General features: G+C 37.4%; 1 long non-coding RNA gene across 1 annotated transcript; it reads left to right on the plus strand.

Annotated features, from left to right (window-relative positions):
* Positions 1–3775: 3775 nt before the first annotated feature.
* Positions 3776–18890, plus strand: LOC118834422. The gene is made up of 4 exons (XR_005009350.1): positions 3776–3884; positions 4703–4854; positions 17817–17930; positions 18341–18890. It is a non-coding gene; the product is annotated as an uncharacterized LOC118834422 (long non-coding RNA).
* Positions 18891–19173: the final 283 nt, after the last annotated feature.

Consider the following 19173-nt stretch of genomic DNA (forward strand, 5'->3'; position numbering starts at 1 on the left):
TTCTTGATCTGGGAACTCTGAAATTTGGCTATAATATTCTTAAGAGCTTTGGGATCTCTTTCAGGAGGTGATCAGTGGATTCTTTCAATTCCTATTTTACCCTCTAGTTCTAAAATATCAGGGCAATTTTCTTTGATAATTTCTTGAAAGATGATGTCTAGGCTTTTTTATTTTTGATCATGGCTTTCAGGTAGCCCAATGATTTTAAAATTATTTCTCTTGGATCTATTTTCCAGGTCAGTGGTTTTTCCAATGAGATATTTTTTCATTTGGTTGGTTCTGTTTTATAATGTCTTTATTTCTCATTAAGTCATCAGCTTCCATTTGCTCCATTCTAATTTTTAAGGAATTATTTTCTTCAGTAATCTTTTGGACCTCCTTTTCCATTTGGCCAATTCTGCTTTTTAAGGCATTCTTCTCCTCATTTGCTTTTTGGAGCTCTTTTGCCATTTGGGTTAGTCTATTTTTTAAGGTGTAATTTTCTTCAGTAATTTTTTGGTTCTCCTTTAGCAATCTCTTGACTCATTTTTCATGATTTTCATGCATCACTCTTGTTTCTCTTCCCAATTTTTCCTCTACTTCTCTTACTTGATTTTCCAAATTCTTTTTGAGCTCTTCCATGGCCTGAGACCAATTCATATTTTTTCTTAGAGGCTTTGGATGTAGGAGCTTTGACTTTGTTGTCTTTTTCTGGTTGTATATTATGATCTTCTTTGTCACCAAAGTAAGATTCTATAGTCTTGAGGTTTTTTTTTCTGTTTGATCATTTTCCCAGCCAATTACTTGACTTTTTAACTCTTTGTTAAGGTAGGGCCCTGCTTCCAGTGTGGAGCAAGCTTCAGGGGTTTTGTGTAGCTGTTTTCAGAGATACTTCTAGGGATCTGTACATTTTAAGTTCTTCCAAGGTGGTATGATCAAAGGAGAAGTGTCTACTTCTCTCCTAGCCTGTGCTCTAGTCTGTGAGTGACCACAAGCACTCTTTTTTACCTTGGAACTGTGAGGAGAATTCTCTCTCTGCTGCTGCCACAAGCTCCACCACACCAGCACTCCTCCTTGCTCCAGGATCACTAGATCCAAGCACCGGCAAAGCAAGAGAATCCTGATTCAGCACCAGTAAAGAGATCCCTGCAATCCCCCTCTGATCAGCTGCTCAATTCCCCCACTGTCTGTGGGCCAAGAGCTCTGGAAGCAACCACTGCTACCATAGTCACCGCTGCTCCAGGGCTGGGGCTAGACTGTGTTCCTCTCTCACCCAAATTCAACAGACCTTTCCTACTGACCTTTTAGGTTGTCTTTGGTGTTTGTGGGTTGAGAATTCTGGAAACCACCACAGCTGCCAGTGATTCAGGCCCCTGAGGCCTACTCTGGGTTCACTGGAACCAGGTCTGTGTTGGCGTATTTTGTGCTGGACTATGCTCCTCTCTCAGCCTGGTGCAACAAACCTTTCATGTCAACCTTCTAGGTTGTGTTGATCTGGAAACTTGTTTCACTCTATCATTTTGTGGGTCCTGCTGCTCTAGAATTTTTTAGAGTCATTTCTTACAGGTATTTGGATAGGTTTGGGGGAAAGCTCAAGTAAGTCCCTGAATTTACTCTGCCATTTAGGCTCCACCCCCTGGATTGACTTATTCTTACATCAGATGTTACAACCACTTCTCATTTGCTAACTTTGCTCCAGAACAGAATGAATTTAACTTATTCTCCCCTTACCTACTTCCAAACCCATTTAATTCATTTCATTCAGTGCTGTGTATCAGATTTCTTTGTGTCCACAAAACATTCATCTGGCAGGAGGATGACAGAGTCTCAGAAAAGTGATTTGAATTATAAGAGGTCTAGTGGGTCAGTTATGGATTTCATGTTGAACCAACCCAGGATTCATATTCTGAAGATGATGATTCCTTAATACAACATATTTGTCAAATATCTTGGTCCTTCACAGTTCTCCAGCTTCGACAAATGCTTTTAATCCATTCCCAAGTATATCAATAAAGTCTTTTACCTCTCACAGTTATAACACTAACATATATCTAGAACAATGGTCTCTATGGTTTTTTCTTATTGTATACCACTATCCGTAAAAAAATTTTGAGTACCCACCTCCAAAGAGCATATATTTAAGTATTTATAATGTAATATAGGATTGTATTAATAATTTTATATATTACAAAACTCATATAAAATGGAAATTTTAAAAAGATGAGATAAAGATGATGTCATATTTGATCTCAGTCAATAGGGGGCCACTGGAGTTTGTTGAATAGAAAGTAATACATTCCAATCTACACTTCAGGAAAATCACTTTGGCAGGAAAGATTGGAGGGGAGAGAGATTTGAGTCAGGGAAAGTAATTAGGAGGATGTGGTAATAGCCAAGGTGATGAAAGTTTGAATCAGGGTGGTGGCTATGTGAATAGGGAGAAGGCGATATAAAGGTGAGATGTTATAGAGGAAGAAACGAGAAGATTTATTATAATAGTATATATTATTAGGGCAGCTAGGTGGTACAGTGGATAAAGTGCTGGGCGTGGAGTCAGGAAGTCTCATATTCCTGAGTTAGAATCCCAGCTTCAGACACTTACTAGCTGTGTGACCCTGTTTGCCTCAGTTCCCTTATCTGTAAAATGAGCTGGAGAGGGAAATGACAAACCATTCCAGTATCTTTGTCAAGAAAACCCCAAATTGGGATCATGAAAAGACTCAGACATGACTGAAAAGCGACTGAATGACCATTATTATCAACCTTATTATATACATAGAGTGAGGGAGCTGAAGATGCCAATGAAGATGGTACCAGAGTTGTGAACCTGGGTGACTAGCAGGATGGTGATCCTATAGATAGGAATAGGCAAGTTTGCAAGGGATATGGGTTGGAGGATGGGAAGATAGTGCATTGAGATCTACAATGAAGATCCCAACCCATCCATTCCTCTTCAATCTCTGATACTCTCTGTCTCACCCAAAATGAAAAGAGGGAGAGTCCTTATTCTTTTGCTGTTGCCTCAGAGCAAGAAGCTTGCCCTCTAGGGATACTGAAGATTTGAAGGGGAGAGGGTGGGCAGGCTGGGGACAGGAATTTTATCAATGACACCTCTGTAGCTGCTGCTGTAGATGCCCTGATAGGGGAATGTTTGCTTCTAATTGCCTGAAGGGCTCAGAAGGAAGGTGTGGAATGAGAGCCTGTGATGGGAGAAGAGTAGATGTGGTTGTGTTTGCAGCAAGCCTCACAACTGGCTATCATTAAAGATAGTGGGAATTCAACTAGTCTTCCCATCATCTGATTGGCTGATTACATTCCCCTCGGGATCAGGGAAAAGTCAGCTACAACAGCTTTTTCTTTCTAGAAGATCACCCTGATCCTGACATTTATCAGGGTCCCTTATCAACCTCAGCAGTGAAGGGATAGAGATGAAATCTGAAAAGTTCTCTAGATCTTTTCCTCTGATTCCTTGTATCATCCCTTTTATAGTTTAGCCAATCCTAAATTACGATGGAGTCTGGTGGGAGGATTCTGGTGAACACGATGGGAGAAATAATTCGGTTTTATTGTAGCGTGGGTACTTCCCCAACTTCACCCCCTCACCCCACCCCCCATCCCAGCCCCTGCCTCCCCCGCTTTGGTTCTGACAGGATAATGCGAAGCAAACAACATTTCTCCACCACTTCATTTTAATTCCAGGCCACTGCCATAATTTATACTCTCCAGCAGGTGGTAGCCATGTCCTGCTATTGAGAGCACGGGGCCCCATTCTGGCTATAGAATTCTCTTTGCAGGATCGCAAGCGTTACCTGGCACGAGGTTGGTGTGAGTGCCCAAAGGCGGCTACCGCCAAATGCAGATGGTGACGACACACGTGGTTGATGGCGATAACATCTCATGACAATGTAGGTCGAAAACAAAGTGCTCCTGTCTGTCTAGCTAGAGTTCACATCACCCAGTTCCCTGGGTTTTATAGGCACAATGAGCTCATGTTGAAGTCATTTCAGGACCTTACTGTGACTCAGATTCACTTTCTTTAAATCGAAGCCAACGCTGCACTTCCCCTCACCTTGAGATAGTACTTGATAGGTTATGCTACTATTGATATTATATTAATGAAAGGAATTTAACAATTCCAACCAGAGTTTTCCATTTGCAATTTCTGTCACCCTGAATTGGTAGGTAGCCAGGTGCTTAAAGTTGTATGATGTAAATATTCCTGGGAAACTTTGAAAATACTGCCTTGGGAGGAAGTCCAGAGGGACTACATGTAGGAGGAAAGTTTGAGGACCCGGGACAACAAAAAGAGAGGGGGTGTGGGAGTGAGAAGTGCAGGTGACTGGGTGTGGGAGTGAGTTGCTAAGATTTGTCTTGGATTGGTTTTTTTATTTTTATTTTTTATTTTTTTAATTTTTTTTGGCATCAGGGAGGAATGACTGGGTCGGTGGTAACCTTATCATAAAGATTATGGGGGAATTTTGAAACTAGGGAGAAGAGATGTGAGGCAGTGATAGTAGGGGCATTCAGGGGAGCTAAGTGGATTTGTGAGAGTTTGAGTAAAAAAATATGTATTATCTTGGATTTGCTTCTGCCAAAGAATGCAGAAGAAAAAAAGTAGCATTTATATATGGCACTCAGATTTGTGAAGGACTTTTACGAAGATCGTCTCATTTTAGTCTCACAGCAAACCTGGAACGTAGTTATCACTATTTTTATTTTACAGATAAGGAAACTGAGGTACTGAATACTTAAGTGATGTGTCCAGGGTCACTCAGCCAGGGAGCTCAGGTCTTCCTGACTCCAAGATACGGGTTCCATCCGAGGAAGGCCAGAGAAATATTGACGTCTGAATGGAGGAAACAGAATTCAGAGCTGGTAAGTTCCTTACTATGTCAGAAGTCACTTGCTTGGGGGTGATATCAATGCCTGTGGCTGTAAGAAGTGACTTTCTACCCTCTTCATTCTTGTTCCCCAGCAGCTTTCCTACTGCTTTTGACCTCTGACCCCTCCTCCATTCATTTCTTTCTCAAAAGGAGAAAGACTTCCCAGAAACCCATCTCTGGATCCCTGTTTCTAGCCTTGACTGCCTTGTCACTTTTGAATCCCTTTCCTATACCCTGTGAGAACTCTGCTCCCCACCAAAAATGACTTGATATTTTACAGGGAATGGCAAAAATGTCAGAACGTTGAGGGTCTTTCGTTTCTTTGGGTTTTGACTGAGAGATTTCAGGAAAGCCAGCAAAATGGCATCCATCCTTCTTTACCCTCTGAACATGGATCCTTCTTTCTGCTCCAGGAGCTAAAGGCCACCTGCCTGATCTAGAACCTCAAAGCCATTCACCTGGTCTCTTTCCTCTATTGAATTAATAGAGCTTATAGCTTAAGGCACTCTGAATTTCAACCTCTGAAAGCCTAAAGATCTTGGACATTTTAAATCATCCAAAGTTTCTTATGTAAGCACAACACTATAGGCACAGTGTTGGATATAAGACCTTTATTACAGAAGTTTGCAGCAAATGTGTTTTCTTCCGAATTAACTATATCCCTTGTAATTTTGACTGTATTGTTTTTGTTTGTGCAAAAACTTTTCAATTTTATGTAATCAAAATAATGTCCTAAAGTTATGTCCTGTGATCGTCTCTATCAGTACCTCTCAAACTGTTTTGTGGTTAACTACTTTGAATTTATTCTCTTTATACTTATTAAGAGAGAAGTCAAATGGCAGAGAGGATTGCACTGGCCAAGAAGACCTGGGTTCAAATTCTACCCCTGACACATACTGGCTATGTGACCCTGGGCAAGTCATAAAAGTTCTCAGTGCTCTAGGCTAGTAGTTCTCAAAAGTGTGGTTTGGGGACCCTGAATGTCCCTTAGACCCTTTCAGGGAGGCTAAAAATTTGGTCAAATAGGTCAAAGTAATTTTTATAATAATACTAAAATGTCTTAATCTATAATACAGCAAATATCTGTAGGTAATCCACATTAAAAAAAGTTCTTTGGGGGGGTCCTCAATTTTTAAGAGAATAAAGGGTAAAGAGTAATCCTGCAAAGTTTGTGAACCACTGCTCTAGGCAATACTCTAAAACTGTAAGTTTTAGAGGAGTAGCTGCTGACCTACAGCAGTAGGAGATTCCTCACATGGGAGTTCCCTATACCAATGAAATTATAATGGAGTACCTAGCCTATAGTTATATAAGCATTTATTGTCTATACATTAGAATACATGCTTCTTGTGAGAAAGGATTATTTTATTCCCTTATTTATTCTAGCATTGTACTTGGCACATAGTTTAACTTTAACTATTGGTTAGTTGATTGACTAATTCCTTGTTTGGTCATGAGTTTTCCTATCCATATTTGCAAAAGGGATCTCCTTCCCAACTTCTTTGATTTATTTATTAAATGATCTTTTATATTATATATATGTATATATGATATGCATATAATATATATCAGATTGTATATCTATTTAGAAAATATTCTGGTATCTGGTTTGAAATACTGGTCTAAACCAGATTTCTGCCAGACTGTTGTCTAATAGTGTATCCCTTGCTGGTAGTTGGTGTCTTTGGGTTTATTGAAAAAAAATGCTACCTCTTTCATTTGCTTCTGGGTCTTATGTTTCTAATCTCTCCTACTGATTTTATTGCCTACTTCTCCTACTGATCAGCTTTTCTATTTTTTAAACTGTACCAACTAAATTTTTATTATTGCTACAATATATTGCTAAGTCCCCTTACTGCCCACTTAAAAATTATTTCCCTTCAGATTCTTAATCTTTTGTTCTGCTAGACTAGTTTTATTATTATTTTAGAAAAAATAATGATATAAACTAACTTTGGTATGGCATTGAGTAAATAAATAAATTTATATGGTATTGCCATTTAAAAATTATTGTCATGGTCCTGTCATAAGCCATAATATTTGTCCAGTTGTTTAGATTGGTTCTTACTTCTGTAAAGTGTTTTGTTGTTGTACTCATACAATTTCTGTGTGTGTTTTGATCGGAGAGATTCTCAAATATTTTATAAATTCCGTAATTATTTTGAATTAAATTTCTCTTCTTATGGAGTTTTTAATAACCAGGAAAGGTGATGATTTGTACGGCTTTATTTTGTATCTTGTTGAAGTTATCAGTTGTTTCAATTAATTTTTAGTCAAATCTCCAAGTAGACCATCATACCATCTGCAAAAAAGTTATCATTTCCTATTTGCCTATGCTTACTCCCTCGATTTATTTCTTTTGTCTTATTGCTAGAACTGGTGTTTCTAGAACAATATCGAGCACTAGCAATAATTATGGACATACTGATCTTTATCCTGATCTTGATGAAAAGGACTCTAGTGTCTTGATTTTAGATCGACTCTATTTATCATATTTTTAAAAGATCCATTTATTTCTGTGTTTCAACATCTTAAAAAACCAGAAATGGGCAGTAAGGCTTTTTCTGCACTAATCATCGTGTAATTTCATCATTTTTATTAATATGATCTATTATATTTATAGTTTTCCTAATACTGAACAAACTCTTTGTCCCTGGTATAAATTCAACCTGATTATAGTGTATAATCTTTTTAATATGCTGCTATAGAGTCTCTTCATTAACATTTTTATTATTTTCTGTCAATATTCATTAGAGATGTTGAGCAATAGTTTTCTTTCTTTGATTTTTCTGTCTCAGTTTAGATATCAAGACTATACATGTTTCATAGAAGGAATTTGGTAGGACCCCTTATTTTTAATGTTTTTATACTTTCTATAATTACTAGACTTGATTATTATTTGAATTTTTGATAGCATTCACTTGTAAATCCATCTGATCCTGTTTGTTCCCCTTTGGGAGTTTATTTATGGCTTGTTCAATTACTTTTTAAAAAAGATTTCATTATTTAAATTATCTACTTCTCATGCTTCTAATATAAATTTTTTTATATTTTGTAAATATCTATCTATTTTGTATGTTATAAAATAGTATCAATAATATGTCAACAAAATTGGCGATATTAGTTCCAAATAATTAGTTGTTCAACACAGTTTCATTTAATATGAATTCTCCTTACTGCTTTTTAATATAGTTTTAGATCTTGTAGGGCCAGGCCATCTTCCTTTACATTTTTAAATTAATTCCCTTGATATTCTGGGCCTTTTGTTCTTCCAGATTAATTTTGTTATTATTTTTGTTATTCTTTTTTTCTAGGTCTATAAAATAATTTTTCATAGTTTGATTGGTATGGCACTGAATAAGTAAATTAATTTAGGTAGAATTGTAATTTTTATTATATTAGCTCAGCCTAACCATGAGCAATTGATATTTTTCTAATGATCTGACTTGATTTGTGTGAAAAGTATTTTGTTCATATAGTTCCTGGGTTTGTCTTGGCAAGTAGACTCCCTAATATTTTATATTGTCTACAGTTATTTTAAGTGGAATTTCTCTTTCTATCTCTTGCTGCTGGGCTTTGTTGGTAATATACAGAAATGCTGATGATTTATGTGGGTTTATTTTATGTCTTGTGACTGCTGAAGTTGTTAATTATTTCAAGTAGCTTTTTAGCTGATTCTCTAGGATTCTCTAAGTATACTACAATATTATCTGCTAATGCTTATAGTTTTATTTCCTCATTGCCTAGTCTAATTCTTTCAATTTCTTTTTCTTCTCTCATTGCTAAAGTTAACATCTCTAGTACAATATTGAATAATAGCGATGATAATGGGCATTCTAGTTTCACCCCTGATCTTATTGGGATGGCTTCTAACTTATCCCTAGTAAAGATAATGCTTGCTGATGGTTTTAGATAGTACTTATCATTTTAAGGAAAGCTCCATTTATTCTTATATTCTCCAGTGTTTTTAATAGGAATGGTTGCTGTATTTTGTCAAAAGATTTTTCTGCATCTATTGAGATAATCATATGATTTCTGTTGGTTTTGCTATTGATATGGTCAATCATGCTAATAGTTTTCCTAATATTGAACCAGCCCTGCACTCCTGGTATAAATCCCACCTGGTGATAAATTGCTAATATTTTATTTAAAATTTTTGCATCAATATTCGTTAGGAAATTGATCCATAATTTTCTTTCTCTGTTTTGGCTTTTCCTGATTTATGTATCAGCACCATATATGTGTCATAAAAAGAATTTCCTAGGAGTCCTCCTTTGCCTGTTTTTCCAAATAGTTTATATAGTTCTGGAATTAATTGTTCTTTAAATGTTTGGTAGAATTCACTTGTAAATCCATCTGGCCCTGGAGATATTTTTCTTAGTGAGTTCATCAATGGCTTGTTGAATTTCTTTTTCTAAAATGAGGTTAAGTACTTTAATTCCTCTTCTGTTAATCTGGGCAATTTGTGTTTTTGTAAATATTCATCCATTTCATTTAGATTATCAAGTTTATTGGCATACAGTTGGGCAGGAAAGTTCCTAATTATTGCTTTAATTTCCTCTTCACTGGTGATGAATTCACTCTTTTCATTTTTGATACTGGTCTCTTGGTTCTGCTCACTTCACTCAGGATCAGTTCATGTAAGTCTTTCCAGGTTTTTCTGAAACCTTACTGTTAATCATTTTTTATGGAACAATAGTATTCCATTACATTCATATACCACGACTTGTTCTGCCATTCCCCAATTGATGGGTATCCCCTCAATTTCCAATTCTTTGCCACCACAAAAAGAGCTGCTATAAATATTTTTTTACATGTGGATTCTTTTCCCTTTTTAATGATCTCTTTGGGATACAGACCAAGTAGTGGTATTGCTGGATCAAAGGGTAAGTACAGTTTCATAGCTTTTTGGGCATAGTTCCAAATTGTTCTCCAGAATGGTCAGATCAGTTCATATCTCTACCAACAATGCATCAGTGTTCCAATTTTCCCATGTCTTTTCCAACAGTTATCATTTTCCTGTTTTGTCATGTTAGCCAATCTGATAGGTGTGATGTGGTACCTCAGAGTTGTTTTACTTTGCATTTCTCTAATCAATAATGATTTAGAACATTTTTTCATATGACTATAGACAATTTTATTTTTAAAGGAATTGTTTTCTTTAGTCAATTTTTGTGCTTTCTTTTCTAAGCTGTTGACTCTTTTTTCATAATTCTCTTGCATAACTCTCATTTCTTTTCCCATTTTTTCTTCTACCTTTTTTATTTGATTTTTAAGATCATTTTTTAGCTCTTCCAAGAAGATTGTTTGGACTTGAGACCAATTCATATTCTCTTTTGAGGCTTCACATGTAAGTATTTTGACATTATTGTCCTCTTCTGAGTTTGTTTGGAGCTTCCCTGTCACCATAGTAACTTTTTATGGTCAGAGCTCTTTTTGTTTTTTGCTCATTTTAAAAAGTTGAGCTATTCTCCTGGAGTACAAGAGGCATTGTTCCAAGATTCTTGCACTGGGTGTCAGGGTCCTGGTCACTAGCTTTGTGCAAAAGGGCCTCTGGGATTGGCAGCTTGCCCACTGTGCTGGGGGGCAGGGGTGGCCCAGCTTAGGCATGCCTGTTGTGCCCTAGGTTCCAGGGCTGGCGGTTTTCCTGCTGTGCTGGGACTGGAGGCCTCCCAGCTGGCCTGCTGTACTACTGCTGAGCCAGGACGTGGGGCCTCAGGCGCTGATCTGTGCTGTGGCTAAGAGCCTCCCGCTGGCTTCTTTGGATACTACCTGTGCTGGCCTCTGCTCCCCCTTTACCTAAGTAAGACAGACCTTTCCTGAAGTCCTTCCAACTTCAGCTGGAAGATTGTTTCACTCCATCTTTTTGTGGGTTCTGTCATTCCAGAATCAGTTTAGAGGCTTGATTTAACATTGTTTCTGAGGTAAACTGCAGAGTGCTCAAGCAACTTCCTGGCTTCTCTCCACCATCTTGGCTCTGTCCTTCTCAACCTGTACTTTGTGTCCATAAGTTCTCTATCTGGAGGTGGATAGCATTTTTCATCATGAATGCTTTGCAATTGTGATGGATCATTGCATTGATCAGATTTACTAAATCTTTCACAATCAATTATCTTTACAATATTGCTATTACTCTGCAAATTGTTATTTTAGTTCTCTTCATCTCACTCTGCATCAGTTCATGTACGTTTCCCCAGGTTTTTTCTGAAACCATTCCCTTCATAGTTTCTTATGGTACAAAAGTATTTCAACACATTTATATAGCATAATTTGTTCAGTCATTCCCATCTGATGGGCATCCCCTCAATGTCTAATTCTTTGCCACTACAAAAAGGTGATATAAATATTTTTATGCATATGGATCCTTTCCCTTTTTCCTTGATCTCTTTGGGGTGTAGGCTTTGTAATGGAATTGTTGTGTCAAAGGGTATGCACATGTTAATAGTTTTCTGACATAGTTCTAAATTGCTCTCCAGAATGGTTGGACTAATTTACAGTTCCACCAACAATGCATTAATATATCAATTTTAACACATTACCTTCAGTATTTGTAATTTTCCTCTCCTGTCATCTTAGCTAATCTCTTTGATATGAAGAGGTACCTGAGTCATTTTAATTTGCATTTTTGAATTATTAGTGATTTAGAGCTATTTCCCACATGATTATTGATGGTTTTTATTTCTTCCTCTGAAAACTTCCTATTCTTATCCTTTGATCATTAATCAGTTATAGAATGCCTCTTATTCTTACAAATTTGGCTCAGTTCCATATATATTTGAGAAATTATACTTTTATCAGAGAAACTTGTTGCAGAGATTTTCCCTCCCATTCCCTGATTTTCTTCTAATTTTGGCTGCATTTGTCTTGTTTATGCAAGACTTTTTAATTTTATATAATCAGAATTATCCATTTTATTTCCAGTGAACCTCTCTATCTATTTTTTGTTATGAATTCTTCCCCTCTCCATAGACCTGACAGGTAATTTTTTTTCCACACTCCACTAATTTGCTGAAGATATAAACCTTTATGTCTAAATCATGTACCCATTTGGAGCTTATCTTGGTAAATAGTGTGAGATGTTAGTCTCTGCTCAGTTTCTTCCAGACTGCTTTCTAGTTTTCCCAACACTTTTTGTCAGGTTGTGATTTTTTGCCTCAATAGCTGGGATCCTTGGGTTTTCAAACTCTAGGTTAACGTGACATTATTTATTCTCCAATTCAGTTTGAATACTTTCTTCAAAAGTTCTTGATTGACTACTCTTTTTATTTAATATTTCTTCTTTTCTGTAATTAGTATTATGATTTTTGTGTCCTAGTACATTGTCAGTTTTCATAATGGTCCTATACTAACCTGAGGAATTCCTATATTCCTTTCTAATTCTATTAAACAATCACCAAAAAGCTATCATATTTAATTTTTCTAAAATTCCATTCAGTTTTTAACTTCTTTTTTATTTATTTTTAATTAAATTTTTGTAGGTGTGAAAGGAGGTCCCCAACTTTATAATTTTGGTATAGATTTTCCCTATAATTTGATTAAATTCTTCCTTTAGATACTTAGAAGCTATGCCATTGAATGTATAAATGTCAAGAATTGCTATTGTTTCATTTTCCATGGCATCTTTAAACATAATGTAGTTTTCTATTCATTTATTTTTATCCTTTCTATTTTTACTATTACATCATCTGAAATTAAGAAAAAACCTGCCCCTGCTCTTTTGATTTCACAAAGCACAACAAATTTTGTCCCACCCTCTCATCTTAACTCTTTTTGTTCCAAGTGTAAACCTATAAGCAACATATTGATGGATTCTGCTTTCTAATCAGGTCTGCAATCCTCTTCTATGTCATGGGCCAGTCCATTAATTTACATTCATGGCCAATGTGGCTAATTGTGCATTTCTCTGTATTATACCCTCAACATTTTTTTCTCCCACAAACCTCTTTATCAAAAAAGTAGGGAAAGGGAAGTAATTTGATTAACCTTAGTGATCTATCACTGCAGAGATCTGATTCTTTTCTACTGCCCTTCCTCTCTTTCTCTTGCCTAGACCTTGATCATAGATTCTTGTACTTTCTTTACTCCCTTTTAATTCTCCCTTTATGATCCATACTTCAAAGTTGAAGTTTGTTTTGCTTCTATTTACTCCCATACTTTACCCCTCTCTTGATCCATTCATCCTTGATTGTTATCCTATTTTTTTCTTTCCTTTCATGGCTAAACTCCTTAAGAAAGCCATGTACATTTGGTGCCTACTTTTCCTCTCAGTTCATATAAGGTTGATGTTTCATCTGATAACTGTAGCCCCTCCTCTCTATTTTTGTATATTCTTCTTCTCATGTTCCCTAGTTATGAGGAATAGTAATTCCAGCCCTTCTTACCTGTGTTTTCTCTAGTATATTCTTCTTCCTCCCTTTTTCTTTTCTTTCTTAGAACCATCAAAACAGAATAAAATTGCCTTTTGTCTTTGTTTCTGTTGTTTAATTCCTACCATGACCCTTGAAGTCATTAGGGTTATGTAGACAACTCCCCCCATTCAATATGAGTGCTTCATCATAATTTAGCACCTTCTAGTTGCTCAAATCTTTCTTTTGACTCCTGTGTTTGCATTTTGAAATTTCTACTCTGGTCTTGTCTTTTTATCAAGAATACTTGAACACTCTATATGCCTTTGAAGATCTATTTTTTACCATGTAGGAGCATATTCCATCTTAAGTTAGACTTAGCTATGAGCCTTTATATTTTGCCTTTCAGAATATCATATTCCAAGATTTTCTCTTCTTAATGACTGTAGCTTCCAGGTCTTGTGTGATTCTAACTGTAGTTCTTTATTACTTGAACTCTTTCCTCCTCCCCTTCCTCTCACCCTGGCTCTTTGCATTATTTTTTTCTTTCACCTGGAAGCTCTTAGTTTTGGCTATATTTCTGAGAGTTTTTGTTTTTTTTCCCTGGAGATTACTGACAGACTCTTTCTATATTCATTTTGCCCTATGGCTCTAAAAGGTCTAGACAGTTTCCATTTATGATTTTGGAATCTATACTTCTTTTATTTTTTGGGGGGGGTTATAGAGAGATGTCAAAGTGAATAATAAATTATCTTTCCTTGATCTGTTTTTAGGTGAGTTGTTTCTGATAGTAGATTCCTCACATTTTCTTATTTTTTCTCAATCTTTTGAGTTTGTTCTGATATTTCTTGTTGCCTCATGAAGTCATTAAGTTCTTTTTGCTCCATTCTAATTTTCAGAGAGTTTTCTACTTTGGCAAAATTTCCTACCTTTTATTACAAAATATTTATTCTCCTTCTGATTCTTTCCTCCGAAGCTCTCTTGTTTCATTTCTTCTACATAGTCTTCTGTTATTATGACTAAGGCATTTTTTTCCCTCTGAGGCTCTGCTTTTAGTTCTTATGGCCTTATTCTCTTTCTCTGGGTTTATCTCTTTAGAATCACTTGACTCATATTCTTCGTAGAATTTAAATTTTTTTTTTAATTTTTAGTTTACAACACTTGGTTCTACATAATTTTGACTTCCAGATTTTCTTCCCTTCCTCCCTACCTCCCTGCCCAAGATGGCATGGAATCCAATATATCTTCTATGTATAACTTCACATCGAACTTATTTACATACTAGTCAAGTTGTGGAGAAGAATTATGACCAATGGAATAAATCATGAGAAAGAAGAAACAGAACCAAACCCCCCCCTAAAAAAATAAAAACAAAAGAGAGAAAAAAGGGGAGAAAAGGAGAGCATAAAGTGTGCCTCAATCTGCATTCATACTTCATAGTTCTTTCTCTGGATATAGATAGTATTCTCCATCGTGAGTCCTTTGGAGTTGTCTTTGCACCTTGTGTTGCTGAGAAGAGCAAAGTCTATCAGGGTTAGTACTCACAGAATCCATATATCTAGGGTTGTGTATAATGTTCTCCTGGCTCTGCTCCACTCACTCAGCATTATATCGTGTAGGTTTTTCCAGGTTGTTATTCTTCATAGAATTTTGTGTCTCCTGATTACTTATATCTATTGCCTCAGTTCCTGATTTGGGACTTTGTGCCAAGGATAGATTCCATCCTTTTCCAAAATCTTGAATGGAGTAGTAAGTTCCAATTTGTTTATAATAGCTATTTCCTGGATTCCTGACACAGACTTCCACCTCCCCTGGTATATCTATGCTCAGAATACTGACAGATGTTAGTATCCTTGGTCAGAACTCTCTGCTTTTCTTGTCCTCCTTCAGTGTTCCTGATTGGGGCATCATTATCTTTTGCCCTCCTGGCCCTAGGATGTCCCTGGTTGTAATGCTAAATCTTCCATCCTTCTAGGACATTCCTAGTTGAGGTGCTACCTACCACTAGCTTCCCTCTCTTCTGGGGTTTTCCCTATCAGTGTACTACTGTAGGCTTCCATCCCCTTGTACCTTCCCTGGTTAGGGTACTGTGGAGGTCTTCCTTCCCCTCTTAAAGTTTGCTAGTCAGCTTTGTTTACCCGTGTTCTTGATGACTTTTCTGGCAACAGCCTCTACTTTTAGCACCTGCAACTGCTGGTTGTCTTTTTGTGTAGACCTGGGCTGACTGGAGAGGTTTACTGGATCTTTTTCTTGGGATCCCATGGTCATTATTTAACATAATGTATCATGTGGGTTGGTATTGACCTTAAGGAGGACACTGCTTTAGGCTCCTACAGAAGAGTCCTGGCTCCTCTGTAACCTTTTGTGTGACCATCTTAACTGAGGTCATACTTTATACTTACGAAAGCATTTTGGGGGGGCAGCTAGGTGGCGCAGTGGATAGAACACTGGCCCTGGGGTCAGCAGGACCCAAGTTCAAATCCAGTCTCAGACACTAGTTGTGTGACCCTGGACAAGTCACTTAACCTCAATTGCCTCAAAAAAAAAAAAAGCACTTTTATGCCCACTATCTGTAAGACTAGAGGTCAATGGTGTAGTACAGTTCCCCACCCCAGTGTAGTGTCTAAAGGGCCAGGGCTTGGTGTCAAGAAGACCTGAATTCAAGTCCTGTCTCTTCCACATGCTACTTGTGTGACCATAGGCAAGTTCCATCGTTCTCAGGCAACTCCCTAAGACTTTAAATTATAGAAAAGTTGCTGATCTACACAGATAGAGAGACTTTTCATAGAAGGAGTTCCTTCTTGAACAACACTGAAAAAAAACCCCACAGGTCCAGACCTGCTCCTCCTTTCCCCCACCTTCCAGAATCTGTAAATTAGGAATGAACTGCCTCAGGGATATGCTATCTCTAGCTTGGTTTCCATGTAAGGGTTTTGCTTGGGAGGGAAACATGCCTAGTACTTAAACAGGTGAGAAGTTGTGTTAATATAGTTTTATCCAAGTGTTACATGTTGGTATAATTTTAAAAACAGATTTGTTTATTTCCACAGGAACTTTTTGTCTCCTGAAATTATTTTTGGGAAAATAAAATGAGAGAAGTTTCAGAACTCTCTAAAATAAATTGCAATTGTCTTTCAGTTGTGTCCAACTCTCTGTGACCCCATTTTAGGGTTTTCTTTGCAAAGACACTGGAGTGGTTTGCCATTTCCTTCTCTAGCTCATTTTACAGATGAGGAAACTGAGGCAAACAGGGTTATGTGACTTGCCCAGGGTCACACAACTAGGAAGTGTCGTAGGCTGGATTTGAATTCAGAAAGAGGAGTCTTCCAGGGTCACACAACTAGGAAGTGTCGTAGGCTGGATTTGAATTCAGAAAGAGGAGTCTTCTTGACTCCAGGCTCAGCCCTCTATCCACTATACCACCTAGTTGCCCCCTAAAATAAATTACAATAATGAAATTACAGATTGGGATTTTAAAAAAACATATTACAGAATATAACATCCTGGTAGAGACAAAGAAAACAAATTCTTTAATTAACAGAAAAGGAAATTGTGAAAAGAAAAAAGTGGTAGAATTTGAAAAAAAAAAGAAAATAGTGGTAGATAAGTAAGAATTATTAGTCCCATTTTACAGATGGGCAAACATGCAAAAAGTCTAAATTAATTCTTTAAAGTTAGTATTGTAGTTTGGAACCAGGATTTTATGACCTCTAATTCTGTGTTCTACCTGTCACAACACAAAATTTCCTCAAAGATCTCGCAGTGTTTCCTAGAGATCATATGATTTATCCTGATGATAATTAATGAGGTAAATGAAGAAAGAGTTGATGGGGTTTTAAATGTTTCCCCCACACAAACACCTTTAATTTATGATCAGATTGAAGTTCAGTGACTAGCTCAGGGTCAAAGAAGGGAAATAAGTCTAGAATTCTCATTTTCACTTTTCAGTGTACCTACTACTCTACTTGGGCAGCTAGGTGGCACAGTGGACAGGACACTGGGTCTGGGGTCAGGAAGACTTGAGTTCAAATCTGGCCTCAGACATTTAATAGCCACATCCTTAACCCTGTTTGCCTCAGTTTCTTCATCTGTAAAAATGAACTGGAGAAGGAAATGGCAAACCACTCCAGTATCTTTGCCAAGAAAACCCCAAATGGGTCATGAAGAATCAGACATAACCGAATGACAACAATATTGTTCCATTCAGTAGAAAGTTTTTTTTCCCCAGTGGTCAATTACAAGGAAATCCAGACACCCACACTCTTAGAGAGTATTGATATCACACTAGAATTGGAAAAGAAGGAAAGAATGATGAGGTGGCACGGAGCAGTAAGAGTAAGAAAGTATGCAGTGAAATATTTCATTGTATTTATTTCCCTGTAAGAAGCTCACCATTTTCTTTTCGGCTCCAATTTTATCTATTTTAAGTGTGGAATGTAGTAGATAACAAGGTTTACAACATCATCTGGGCTTTCATAATGTTCCTCATCTTCCGTTCCTGAAGTGTTTTTGCATAAGAGAAACTTCCTGTCTGTATTTTTGGTGTATAATTCACCCTGGTTGCTTAAGTATTTGTATCCATGTTGGACTGACTCATGCTGCTTTTCAGATGCCACGGACAGTAGTAATGACTGGTGTGTGGAAGTAGATCAGAATGGAAATTCCAGAGACTTTCATGGAGCATGGAATGGAATACAGAATGGGAAAGCAACGTCAGAGTCAGGTGACCTGAGCTCAAGTCCCGGCTTTCCACCCCAACCTCTCCCCACAACCCCCCTTCCCCTTAGGTTGTGTGACTAGCTGCTCCTAACCTAAATTGTTCTTAGAGGGAAGTATGGTGCAGGGAAAGAGGCCATTGGGTTAAGAGACCCTGAGTTCAAATTCTGCTTTTGAGGCTGATCACCTGTGATTTTGGGCAAGTCACTTAATTTCTGTAGGCTTCAATCCCCTTAAACTGAGGAAGTCCTTTCTTGCTTTTGTTTCTATGGTCTCTAAAATAGCTGTCTGGACTGCCTCCCAGGGTTGTTGTGAGGATCAAATGAAAAAGGGGGCTTGTAAACTGGAAGGTGCTATGCAAATCTAAGGTATTTCTCTCTCTCTCTCTCTTTCTCTCTCTCTCTCCTTTGTCCTCAGGTTCCACTGACTTTTCATGACTCTGTTCATAGACTAGTTGGAGAAGAGGAGTCTGGATCAGAGAGCTACTAGTAAGGATGAACTGAAAACCAAGAAAGAAAAAGAAGATAGGGCTGGAGGAAAAAGATAAAGGAGGAAGAAAAACCTTCTTGAGCAAACCTCTGAGAATCATGCAATGCACGTCCTTGTGCCTTTTGCTCACTGCCGTCTTGCTGACTTTTAAAGTCGAGATGCATTTCTGACTCAGAGCATCAGCTCTGCAGGCACAGCGGCCAAGGTACCCATGGCCAAGGAAGGCACTGGGGCCAAGGCACGGCGAAACAGCTGACTCATGACTCTGCCCCTTTGCTGCAATTACAAACATTATCATCTCATCTGGAATTAGGTGGGGTGGTGGTTGGATATGAAATATTCACTTGGGAGCAGCTTTGATGAAGTTTAATGAAATACATAAGCCAGGGTGTTTCTTCGAATTCCCCTTAATTTAAGAAACTCCCATTAACGTAATAAAAAATAATTTGCCCATTATAAATTAATTAATAGATTTAAATAATAAATAAATTAACTATTTATTAGACTAACTCATAACAAAAATAATAACAGCTAACATTTATACAATACTATGTGCCAAGCTCTGTACAATTATTATCTCACAACAGCCCTGGGAGGTAGGTGCTTTTATTATTAGCCCCATTTTACAGATAATAGTAAGAAAAAGAAGGAGACAAAGAATAGCTTACAGTTATATAGCGCTTGCTATGTGCCCAGGCACTGTGCTAAGTGCTCTACAGTTATCTCATTTAATCATCACAATGACTCTGGGAGGTTGGTGC

The sequence above is a fragment of the Trichosurus vulpecula genome, chromosome 1 (assembly GCF_011100635.1).
Source record: "Trichosurus vulpecula isolate mTriVul1 chromosome 1, mTriVul1.pri, whole genome shotgun sequence".
Classification (NCBI taxonomy): Eukaryota; Metazoa; Chordata; class Mammalia; order Diprotodontia; family Phalangeridae; genus Trichosurus; species Trichosurus vulpecula.